The 12668-nt window shown below is 38.6% G+C and overlaps 1 protein-coding gene across 1 annotated transcript in view; it reads left to right on the plus strand.

The window, feature by feature from the left end:
* The first annotated feature begins 9420 nt into the window (after positions 1–9420).
* LOC140323405 (matrix metalloproteinase-21-like) overlaps positions 9421–12668 on the plus strand; it is a 32267-nt gene continuing 29019 nt past the window's right edge. Inside the window, exon 1 of the mRNA XM_072400426.1 lies at positions 9421–9499. The gene's annotated coding sequence lies outside the window, so the exon portion shown is untranslated. The remainder of the gene's footprint in view (positions 9500–12668) is intronic.

Below are 12668 nucleotides of genomic sequence, written 5' to 3' on the forward strand. Positions count from 1 at the left end.
CCTCAACTAATCATAGAAGAGGGCACAAGAGAACATCTGCCTGACTATTCAAGCAAAATGATAGGTCCTATATGACTGTCAGATCCAGTGACTTGAAAATACTCTACACATGCATGGGAGCGGCAATTTTTCCCCTCAATGCAGAAAGGACAGAAGGGGAGGGGCTTTACTTTTTTTTTTTAAAGGGTGTTAAAGAAAAAAAAAGAACATTTTCACCCTTTTATGTAAAGTAAAAATTTTGGTGATAGATCGGCTTTAAGCAATATTTGCTGATTACAATTAAACACCAGCAGATGGCAATAGATCTCCAGCATTGCGAGTTAAAACCATTTTTACCTTCTGGCATCTCTGCCCTTCTTTAAAATTATGATCCATTTATGAAATTATGATCCACTTTATTTATCACAATATAAGTGACAGTATTTAGTGTTTAATATGCAGATCATCCATTTTTGTACACAGAATTCGGAACCACCAATAAATTGCCATGATTACCTGATAAAACACATAAGTTTAAGTGTCACTTTAATCCTTTAATCTTCCCCATATATCAGTTGGAATATAGTAATTTGCTATGACAAAGTATGTAAGCACACGGATTTAAAGATGACCTTTTCATCGACCACCAGAAAATGGTAAAGGAAGCTCCCATCTTTAAAGTAGATGTAAACTATAACTGAGTAACATTTGCCAGACATCTGCTTAATCAATGTGTATCATTTATTCTCTTTTTTTATACAGCAGGGAACAACAGAGCAGGGGGTGGTGTGGGCCTCATTCTCTCACTTAACTGGACATACAGTGTCCTCCCTACCCAGCCCTCCCTCATTTTCACCTCTTTTGAAGCCCACTCTGTCTGTCTTTTCTGCCCTCTAACCCTTATTGTTGGTGTTGTCTACAACTTTGCCTCCTGGCTCCCACATATTCTTTCCCATGACCTGCCCACCCTCATCCTTGGTGACTTTAATGTTGCAATGGATGACCCCAACCATCCCTCCTCAGCCAAACTGCTCTCCATCACCTCCTCCTTTGGACTCACACAGAACATCAACAGCCCCACACATATCGCTGGACACACTTTGGACCTGGTATTTCCCAAACTCTGCAACCTCACCTTCCACCTTGACAACTCACCATTTCCCCTTTCTGATCACAACCTAATCACCTTCAACCTATCTAACTCCTGCCCCCCTCCACCACAGCCCAGACCTGGCCAGATATCTGTAACCTTGACCACAACCTCAAACTGCCTTACGTCCCTCACCCCCGCTCCCTGCAAAATCACCTCCCCAGAGGAAGCTGCCACCCAGGTAAACCACTCTCTCTCCTCAGCTCTGGAAAAAGTTGCCCCTGCCACCTTCCGCTACCCGCGCCCTGCCAACCCCTGTCCCTGGCACAACAATCACACCAAACACCTACAAAAGACTGTTCGTGCAGCTGAGCGCCAGTGGAGGAAATCTGGCCTCAGCGCTGACTTCATGGACTACAAAGCCAAGCTACATCACTTTAACACTGAACTCACTGTTACCAAGCAAAATTATTTCTCCGCTGTCATTTCCTCTCAAGTTTCCAATCCACACAGCCTCTTCTCAACAATTAACTCCCTCCTTAACCCCACACCTACTGCCCCACAACATCCTTCTCTGCCTAAGACACTGCCACCTACTTTAGAGATAAAATTGACAAAATCAGACATGATGTCTCTGCCCACCGAGCCACTCCAATCATACCCACCCCTTTCACCTGTAAATCATCACTGGCCTCCCTCAGCCCTGTTACTGTGGACGAAGTCTCCTCTCTTCTCTCATCATCTCAATCTACTACCTGTCCGCTTTACCCAATTCCCTGATCTACTCCGTGCCCATTCCTCCACCTCTGTCCCCGCCTTAACCAAACTATTCAACCTCTCCCTTTCTATTGGTATCTCTCCCTCCGCTTTCAAACATGCCATAATTCTCCATATCCTGAAGAAACCCTCACTAGACCCCTCCCTACCTTTGAGCTAACGCCCCCTTCTCGCATTTGTTTCTAAACTCCTTGAGCGCCTTGTTTTCAAAAGACTCACTGATTACCTGAGCACCAATTCTCTACTTGACCCCCTCCAGTCTGGCTTCCGAGCTGACCATTCCACCGAAACAGCCCTTACTAAAGTGGCCAATGACCTCATCAGAGCTAGATCTCAAGGCAACTTTTCCCTGCTCCTTCTCCTTGATCTTTCCTCTGCATTTGACACTGTTGACAACCCCATACTAATGCAAATCTTGCGCTCTATTGGTATTACTTACACTGCTCTCTGTTGGTTTGCTTCCTATCTGTCTGACCGTTCCTTTCAAGTTTCTTTCAATGGTAATTCCTTCTCTCCCACTCTCCTCCCTGTTGGTGTTCCCCAAGGGTCAGTCCTTGGACCGGTTCTCTTCTCTCTGTACACCTCCTCTCTGGGTAGTCTCATATCCTCTTTTGGCTTGCAGTACCATCTGTATGCTGATGACACTCAGATCTATCTGTCCACCCCTGACCTGTCTCCCTCAGTCCTGGATAAGGTCTCATGCTGCCGGTCAGCCATATAATCATGGATTTCTGACCGATTTCTGAAAGTCAATCTGGATAAAACCGAACTCATCATCTTCCCCCCCTCAAATTCCAAATCTCCCCCTGACATATTCCAGTTAACAACACTGTTATTTGTCCCTCCCCTCAGACACGTTGTCTTGGTGTCACCATTGAATCTGCCCTCTCATTCACCCCCCATATTAAGAACATTTCCAGGTCCTGTCACTTTCCCATGTGCAACATCTCCAAAATCCGCCCCCACCTGTCCCCAGAGACCACCAAACTCCTTGTACACGCTCTCATCATCTCTCGTCCGGACTACTGCAACATCCTTCCCTCTGATTTTCCACTAACCCGACTCTCTCCTCTACAATCTATCATGAATGCTGCAGCCAGACTCATCCATCCTTCCCATCATTGCTCTTCTGCTGCATCTCTTTGTAGTTCCCTTCATTGGCTTCCATTTCACCTTAGAATCAAATTCAAGTTCCTGTGCTTTGCCTTCAAATCCCTACACAGCTCCTGTCCAACCTACCTTTCTGACCTGGTAGACAAATACTCCCCTAGCCGCTCTCTTCGCTCCTCCAATGACCTACTAATGACTTCCTCGCTCACAACCTCATCACACGCATGGATACAAGACTTTTCCAGAGCTGCCCCGATTCTCTGGAACGGTTCCCCTCATCCCATTTGGTTTGCTCCTACCTTCCACTCATTTAAAAGGCACTCAAAACACACTTTTTCAGACTTGCGTACCCGTCTTCTTCTGTCTCTTGAAACACTCACCACTACTCATCACTCCATATCTCCCCTTGTGTGAGACTTCCCCCACTGCGTAGATTGTAAGCTCTTCTCCGCCTGTGTCACTGTTTGTAACTGTCTGTCATTTGCTACCCCTATCTTATGTACAGTGCTGCTTAATATGTTGGCGCTATATAAATCCTGTTTAATATTAATAAAATTGCCACTACAGAATGTTTGAGGAAATGTCAGATTCCGATTTTTTTTTAAACAGAACCCATAGACACTCTTTTTTGTAAGTAAAATATTGTTTTTACATAGTTGTTAACCTTTGTTGCATCTTAGTGGAGAAGATTTGCTACTTTCCTTTTTCAGCCACTTCCTGTCTGTATGTAAGCACCCCCTTAACGGCTGCATGTAAGAGCAAGTCTACTGATGGTGACAACAAAATGCACTTTTCACCATAACATAAGAAATAGGACCTTTGCGTTCTCTCCTTCCAAAGGTCTGAATCAAAACAGCTCTCAAGTCAACTGGGGTATGAACTTTGCTGATTATAGAGCTATATGTCTGACTCAGTAAGGGGTATATTAGACCTCCCATAACACCACTGCTTTAATATAGAGAGCAATGTTCATTCTCTGTAGCACACTTGTAGGGTGCAGGCTTTCCTGCATAGCCTGTGTCTGCAATTGGAGCAACAAACATTAAGATTTGGCACTAAATGCATTTAATTTTTTTTTAATAATCCAATTTTTCCAAGGAAAGCAAAGGTAGAAATATTTCACAGTTTTAGTATTTGAGGGTACAAAAAAATTAACACTGGGTTACAACAAATCAGGGGGAGACTACATAACAAACAAACTCAAAGAAACTTGGGGTTATTTGCTAACAAACATAAAACGCAATATAATGATATAATGCATTGCTTGGTGGCTAGCGGAAATGTTGCAATATATGATTCACCCACCTCAAAAAACCCACTCACCCTCTCCAAGGAAGCTTCTATCCGGTCCATCTTGAATACAAACCTTAGCTTTTACTCGAAAGAGTAACTAAGGTGCATATTGGAAATCGTTTCTTAATCTAAAGCAGTGTTAGTATAGCTAGCTGTTCTATGGATCCAGTCCTTCAAGTACCTGGTAATCAATCACAACCCAACTATATAACTCTACATCTGGCAAGTTTAGCCCCCCAGTTGTTGGAGTATGCAAATAGTAAGTTGAGCCCATTTGCCTGCCCAGATAAAGGTTCTGAAAATTTTGTAGAGCTCTTGCAGCTCCTTAGGTCCAAGTAGTATTGGTAACATCTAAAGAGTATATAAGATCTTTGGAAACACCACAATTTTAAATAAACTGGTTATGCCAATGCAAGAGAGGGTATAACTGAGACAATTTTTGAAGCTGGTCCCTTACTTAGGCACCAAAAAGAGCTAATACTTAGGTGATGCAATTTACCATTTAATTAATTTAAAATAAAAGTCCAGATTGGATTTAAGGGTTTAAATCTGCATTTTAAATGTTAATATGGACACTTTCAGAGTCAGGAAACACACGTCTCTATTCTTGATGACAGGCTTCTTTTAGGAATAAAAATGATTTCAGCTTTAAGTGCCTGAAACATATTTATTACAATCAGCCTTTTCTTGGAATGTGTTTGATGTCAAATTGATATAAGGCAGCCGCAGAACTACTTAAAGTTATATATTACTGTTAAAAGGTTTTCCAGTATAAGTGAGAATTTGGGTGCAACCTGCTAGCTGAGCTGTTAGTATAGGAAGTATATAGAGAAAATACAACAAATATTCTGTTACCATAGACTGTCAACTATTTTGTGTAGTCATTGATCTGACTGGGTGCAGTACTAATAATATAGTTTTGCCTATGTCTTAAATTCAACTTGATTTAGTAATTTCATCATTACTAATATTATTTAAGTTTGACAAAAAAAAAAAAACAAGGCAAACATGCCCCAAGAACGTTTAGTCATTTAGGTGCTTGAGACACTCCATCAGCCCCTTTCTTATGAAAGTGTCCATGTGAAGATTGTGAAAAAGTGTCCAGTCCATATGCAGACTGCTGTACACTGTATACATCAGACGAACACTTTATACATTGCGCTGTTCACAACATACTGCAAACTGTAATATGTAGACTATGCGGTACCTTACTTCAGAATACAAAATGCATTCAGTACATTGTATACTCTGTATACTACTATACTCTTTACACTGTGCTGCACTTTACATATTCCAGACTGCTGGTATATGTACAAAGTGCTGCACCTTATATACCCCAGACCACCTTGTAAGGTTTTATTGCCGTGTCCCTTCTGAGGAGGTTTACCTTATTTGTTGAGATGTAGTTTGTCCTCTAGGTCGTCCCTCTACTTTAAAGTGCCAGGAAATCCAAAATGTTATAGTTCCCATCTGAACAAAAGATAAATGTTAATATTCCAATGTAACTATCTGTTCTAGTGGTGACTATCTAAGTATGGAATTTCTTATACTTTGAAGCAATTTTTTACAGTATATACTAAAGTATAAACCATTTTTAACCCCCTCAAACTGCCTTTAGAAAAATATTCTTAGTTTAAACTCAGACCACTAGATGGCACAGCGCTTGCTGTCAAAGACATGAGTTTATTACACACTTTGCATTAGGATGCAGCTACATCTACTGGTGGCTAACAATAATGCAAAAAAAGATCCTTTAAAAGTGAGCTATCATAACCAACTCAAATGTACAAAATACTCTAACCTGTTAAATAGGATGAAAAAATGTAATCAATAATTTTCAATAATTATTTAAAAATTAACACATCATGAATATTTTTATTCAATAGAATGTTTTGCCAATTTATTGATTGCTGTTATGAGAGCTAGCATTAATGAACACGTGTGCCCTAGGTTTATGCTTGAGTTGAAACATTTTCGTGTGTTTTCAGGTAAAAAATAAGTACAGTTTATATTTAGATCAGGTTAAATTCCAGTGATTCCTCCTATGGAAGGACAGGAGCAGAAAGAAATTCCCCCTAATGAGGATTGAAAAAAAAACTGACAAAAATGAAAACCTTTACCTATCCTATACTTACCTTTTAAAAATTCTCTTTCTTCCACTTTTTCCAGGACTATACTATACTATACTGTAGCATTTTTTACTCTGGTTCCAGTACTCAGACGGTATAGAAACTGGACCAAGCAGACCAGTAGAGTTTTTAGAAGAAGGTCAGCGATATAAATTCACAAATATTTCTAAGCACAGGTTCCCTTTAAGCTTACTTTTCAGTCTGGAAGAGTTTGCGAGATGAGTGGTGAAAAGGTCAGCAGCACAAATGGAGTCAGTTGTGAGCTGTCTGAATTTATATTCCCTCCTTGATATATGAAGTCTCTGATGAGTTTTTAAACCTGGAACTCCCCTCTTCTCGCCTCAGAAAGCGGCTCCTGTCACAGAAACATTACAGTAAATAATTCTTCCTGGCAAAGACCTGACCTCACTCTTCCTCAGGTGGGTGTTCTACCCCTGGAATTTTGAGATGCTGAGAAAAGGCATGGGTGGGGTGAAGGATGAGGGTCCCATCTGTGTTCTGGGCATTAAATCATGTCCAGAGCTAAAAGTGCAATTCCACATTTTGGTTAAGACATTATAATTTTCTAGAAAGCAGGCTTGGACAGATTAGGATCTACTTTCTGTTTCAGAACTAAAAGCTCACATGTGCACACTCTCAGTTCTAACACTGAGCTGGTCTATGCAACCTACTGGCATTGTTCTACATCATTTGATCACCATGATAGCCAGTCATGATGACCATGTGGGTTTAAGTGTAAAATCACCTACCAGCTCCAGCTGTTTCAATGTTGTACAGTGAATAATATATACCGTATATAAATGTATTAACTATGTTGTTTAAAGTTAAGAAAACTACTTTTTTTTTCATTTGACAGGTTACAATAAAGACACGATCATATATGTACATAACTGTATAACACCAGAGAACCCTAAAGCTTACAGCATTATTTACTTAAGTAAATCAAAGAGTATTACTTCAAACTCAAAACATTTTGTGGTAATTGATTGCTAATATGGCACAACACATGCTCATGCCAAAGTGATTATTATTTCATAAGGTAGGTAGGTATTTCAGAGCGGATGTATAATTTAAGTCAAAGGCTTTTAGTGCAGGGCTTGTATCTATGACAGTAAGTAAGGACCATGACCAATACATTCTATGTTGGCAGGCAGGAAAGACTAGCTGATCCTATCAACATCTCTGAATCTGTAGAATTTCTGGTGAATGCCTGGTGTGGCCTTCCATTGGGTTGAATGAATAACCCTGAGAGCCAAGGTTGTGCTTGTAATGACTTCTTTGATTGACATTAGGCCCACTTAATTTGGCCCTGAGGTAGATTAAATCATCCCAAAGGTTGAACATGAGCACCAGATAATAAAACAAAACATTGTTGATGCGGACATCACCTATCAAAACATTTCTAATAGGTAACAGGTAGTCAGGCATGAAGTACATCATAAGGTCAAAATGTTTTCTCATTAACAAATCAGCATTAAAATTGTAACATTAATAGTTTATTAGAATCACCTAACCATAAAGCTCTACTCTGAACACTTTTTTATTATATTTAAAATATTTTTTTTGAACGATGAGCAGAATTGGGACTAATGGTCAGACTACTGTTAGAAAAGCAGGGAGAGCTGAGCACAACTACAGTATATGCACAGGACACATATACTAATCCATTAAAAAATAAAAAAAAAATAAAAAAATGGACAGCAGAGATAGCGTCTTTTAATACACACATTCTTTCAATAGCAAGCTTAGAGATGCCTAAATTGTAAGTGTTCTTTAAAATCAAAAATAAGTTTTAACCAGACAGATCCCATGCATTGCATTAATATTGCAGGGAATTCTGTGCAATATTATTGACCATATTTTGTCAATGCATCTCCAAGGATTCCCTATGCTGTCACAGAACCGTCATTTAACAACAGGTTACCATCATATGTTGTCAAGATTGTTGATTTACATGTAAAAAATTGATCAGTATAAATTTTCATTGATGATGGATGTCAGTGGATGAAAATCCATTGTCAAGCCAAGGTAATGCCTGGGGTTGTTTACCTATCATAGACTAATCGCTGAATGAAATAGATACATTTCCACAGAAGTAATTGCATGGTGGTGTTCACCAATTTACTTTCCACAGAAACACATTTTCCACTGTGAATTCAATTCTGTTGAGATGCACAACTCATTCCTACTGTCTATCTGCCCACAGGGGAGATTCCTTTTACCGTTGGTCTTGATGGCTATTGTCACTGGGGTTCAAAGTGCGGGAAAATTCAAAATAGTTTAAATTGGATTGGCAAAATCTTCCAATTAATTGACAACTGTCTTATATGGGATTTCCATTACTTTTCATCCCAGATCTCATCTCTTTTTCTGTGAAGTCTATGGGAAAGGAAGTGGGGGAAAATCTCCCCAATTGGACACAGATGCCAAAAAAATTTGTAAAGAATTTTTTTAATGTTTTGTTTTATCCAAGACTAAATAAATGTTTTGAATGTACTTGTTCTTTAAATGTTCTAAGAACTAGAATTAGATAGAACTGTATTTTCTTGACATTTTTTCATAACTACAACTTGTTGATTACAGAATAACCTTAGACCTGAATAATTTATTGGACTGTAACTCAGGTCAGAAATGATAATCAGTCTATGCATTCTACACCTTCTGTTTTATTACATAACATTAAAACAATGTATCACAAATTCCAAAAATATATGCATTGTACATTGTTAAACACGTCATTTTGAAAAAAATAAAACAATAATAACAGAGGCTATTTCCTTTAATGCGGATCAATACAAATATCATAATTGTGTTCATAGGTTTGGTGAAAGCCAGACACAATTATCCACCATAGCTTTTAGCTTTATTTTAGAAGTTGATCCTCTTTGACTACCTTCCCACATGTTTAGTTATAGAAGAAAAAATAGATTCAAACAAAAAAAAAAATCCACATGATTTAAAAATGGCTGTGTGTGGGAGGAGCTGAAAAGACACAGCTGTTGGGAGTTCAGGATTCCTGTATTTTACAGCACACCCGTCACCAAAGCAGCAGAAACTGCACAGAGCTCAGCTGCCTGCTTGTCTAAGGACCAGAAGGAATTTCAGAAAACATTACAAAAAGGTAATTTTTAATTCTTTCTTATTATCTTCAACTATGAACTATGAGGTATAAAAAGCTAACGTATGTACTTAGTATGGTGGATTAGGTTTAGGAAGAGTTGTTTTGGTTACATTACTGATGTTCTGCTTATTATATATATGAATGTGCACACAGGGAAGGTGCCTATGCGTTAGGGAGTCACGTTGAAAAAATAAGCAGCTAAACCCAAACAGCAATAGCACAAAATGCAATTACAGCAATTCGGGAAGAGGAAATGAATGGGATCAATGGTACAATGTAAAGCCAGATGGAATAATACATTTGAATTTATCTTATGTTCTTGGCATACTTGGTTGTAATAATATGTTACTTTTTTAAAGTTTGAATTGGAGAAGGTTAAGAGCTCCTTTTAAAGTTTCATTGCTATTTAATATTTCATTCAAGAGATTTTCCTTTATTTCCTGTCTTGTTGATGATGTTTACCAAACAGGAAGTAAGGGAGACTCTCTTTCATAGGTTTTTCATTACATTTCTTTACTGTTGTTGCAGAGACAGCAAATAAAGGGACATTTCTGTAATGGAGCCCCAGATAGCTGTTAAATTTGAGTTACAGACTCTATTTACAATTTTAAAAAAGTTATTGTCAATTCAAATAAAACTGTAACTGTTTCTAATACTATGAATAGTGCTGCTGCTTCATTTGAATTATCATTGGTATACTGTAAGCACACGTTTCCTGACTCCTCCTTCACATGAGACATAGTGAACGTCTACACATTTCACCATTTGCACTCCTAGATCATGTAGAATGAGCAGCTCTCTTAGCTTTGTAAATGAGATGTAGCTCTGCTGACTTTAACCATTCCATCATGTGCAAGCAAAAACCCTATATACTGCTACATGATTGGGTATTCTTTGCAAAATTAAATACCACCACATTCAACTAAACTAAGCAAAATCTTCCTTATACAGAAATACTTCATTTTGTTAACAGTCTATATAGATTTGGTGAATCAACTCCGGATGTTTACCTTTTATAGCAAGCTGGACTAAAGTAAAAAAAAAAAATTTATATTATAATCTATTTATGTTTTTGAAACCCATTTGAACATTTAGATGAATATGTTCCAGGTACTTCCTACCATTAGTTTGGCATTTCCTATGGTTCTTTTTAAAAAGGTTTCTCAATGCCAGCGAGGAGAAGAACCCTTACTCAGTGTGTAGAAGTTGTGCTCTCTGCAGTGGTCCAACATGTCGACTACTGGAAAAGATTTGAACCACCGCAAATACAGGCTTTTCTAAATGACATACAGAATTTCATTACTATATATCTGACTCAGCAGATGGATCAATGTTTCCCAACAGGGTTCAAGGGTTCTTTTCTGCTGCTAGCAGGGACCAGGTTTTACTACTAGGAATGTTGCTGATTCAAATAAAACAGAAAACATACTAAAATACTTTTACATTTTGTTTTGATGCACACTAAATTTATTTTGCCTATATAAATTTAAAATTCAATTGTGCTTTAAAAGAAATTACTAAATATAGTTAAACAAATAGCAGTAACTAAATTTTCATCAACGTGGTTTTTACTAGTCTCCTGCAGCACTACAAGACTGAAAACAGAAGACAGAATGTGAACACTGTAAGCCAATCACATTTATTTTCTTTGCATAGCTGTTTTGCCAAAGTTCCCCATCCTCTGAGAGTCCTCCTACCCTGGCCCCTACAGTCAGTCAGCAGCACTGTTTAAAGATCACTTCCAATTTACATGGAATGGGAGATTTTCAGCATGAAAATTGGGGAAGGGGGAGCATGTCCTTCTTGTCCTATTCATGTCAAGTGAAGTTTTTGTATTTTAGCAATAAAGTCACTTGGGTTGGCCAGGATGGTTAGGGTGTGTCATTTTTCTATAGTACTTTATTATAATTTAAACGCAAAAACAAAAATGTAATATATTGCTGCTTTCCAATCTTTAGATGTGATCGTAGCAATAGTTTTCTTTGTGTATTATATTTTCCTTTTTTGGCCACTGGTGATTCTGCCAGTAACAAACTACAGAGAAACAAGAAACGACTACAGAGCCCACCCTTGGTTTTCCATACCATAGAGAGGCATGAGTGATTGCGGAGTTCAATCTAATTGACCACAGTGCAGCATAGGCAAAAGCCACAGGAAGTCATCAGTTAACAAGTTTTCAGGTTTTTGATTATTTATTTTATTTCTAGGTATAAAAAATGGTATAATAATAATTTGTATATTTTGCAAACCAAAGGGGGTTAAAAAATGTTTGTTGGTAGAACCTAATGAAGATTTTTCCTTTTCTGTAAACATTACAATGTGTGACTTACTGATCTGGTCATAAGCTAAAGAAACAGGAGGGAGCCTGAAATCTGTTGTACTTTGCAAATTTCATTCCTCCGGCCAGGTATATGTATGACCTTCAGACTTTGATTTGGAAAGTGCTTTATCGATATAGATGACCAGTTCACAAACTCTGTCACACATTATAAATTTACCCGTTAAACAAAAAAAAAAAACCTCAAACATTTAGCATCTCATTTAATATAAGAAATGTGGGCTTTAGTGAAGCTGCAGACATTTCAAACATAATGCACTTATCGTATAGATAGATAGCCAGACCCCCACTCCTCCCGCCTTTGCCGAGTTTCTTCCTCACCAGATGTAGTTACTTTGCAATTGTACCAACAGCCTCTGGGATTTGCAACTTTCTGCTAATATTCTGCATGCCAGCAGTGCAAGAGCAGTTGCTTTCCATGGGACCATCTCCAGACAAGAGACCTCTTGGGAGGTCTCATAAAACCCTATCAGAAGCTACTGTGGAGGTCCACAGGTAAAAATTGGCAGCAGGATGCGAAAAACCCAAGAGGCCTTTGGTACGCCTGCGAAGTAACAATGCACCTGGAATGGAGAAAGGCAGTGGCCTTAGAGCATTGGCTGCCTTTAAAAGTTTATAGCACCACTATACACAAACATGAAGGGGCACTTATCCTTTAAAAGGAATTAGTCAGGAATGAGCATTGGTGAAACTCAATTTCAATCCCCAACTCCCACTACACAGAACTGTCAGCTCTGCCAAAGTGCTCCAATGCAGGGTGGTGTGAGCCTACCCTTTTACAGGCAGTAAGCTGGGTTATCCATTCCTTCAATACATTGGCTCTTGTGATTG

This window comes from Pyxicephalus adspersus, chromosome 2, assembly GCF_032062135.1.
Source record: "Pyxicephalus adspersus chromosome 2, UCB_Pads_2.0, whole genome shotgun sequence".
NCBI lineage: Eukaryota > Metazoa > Chordata > Amphibia > Anura > Pyxicephalidae > Pyxicephalus > Pyxicephalus adspersus.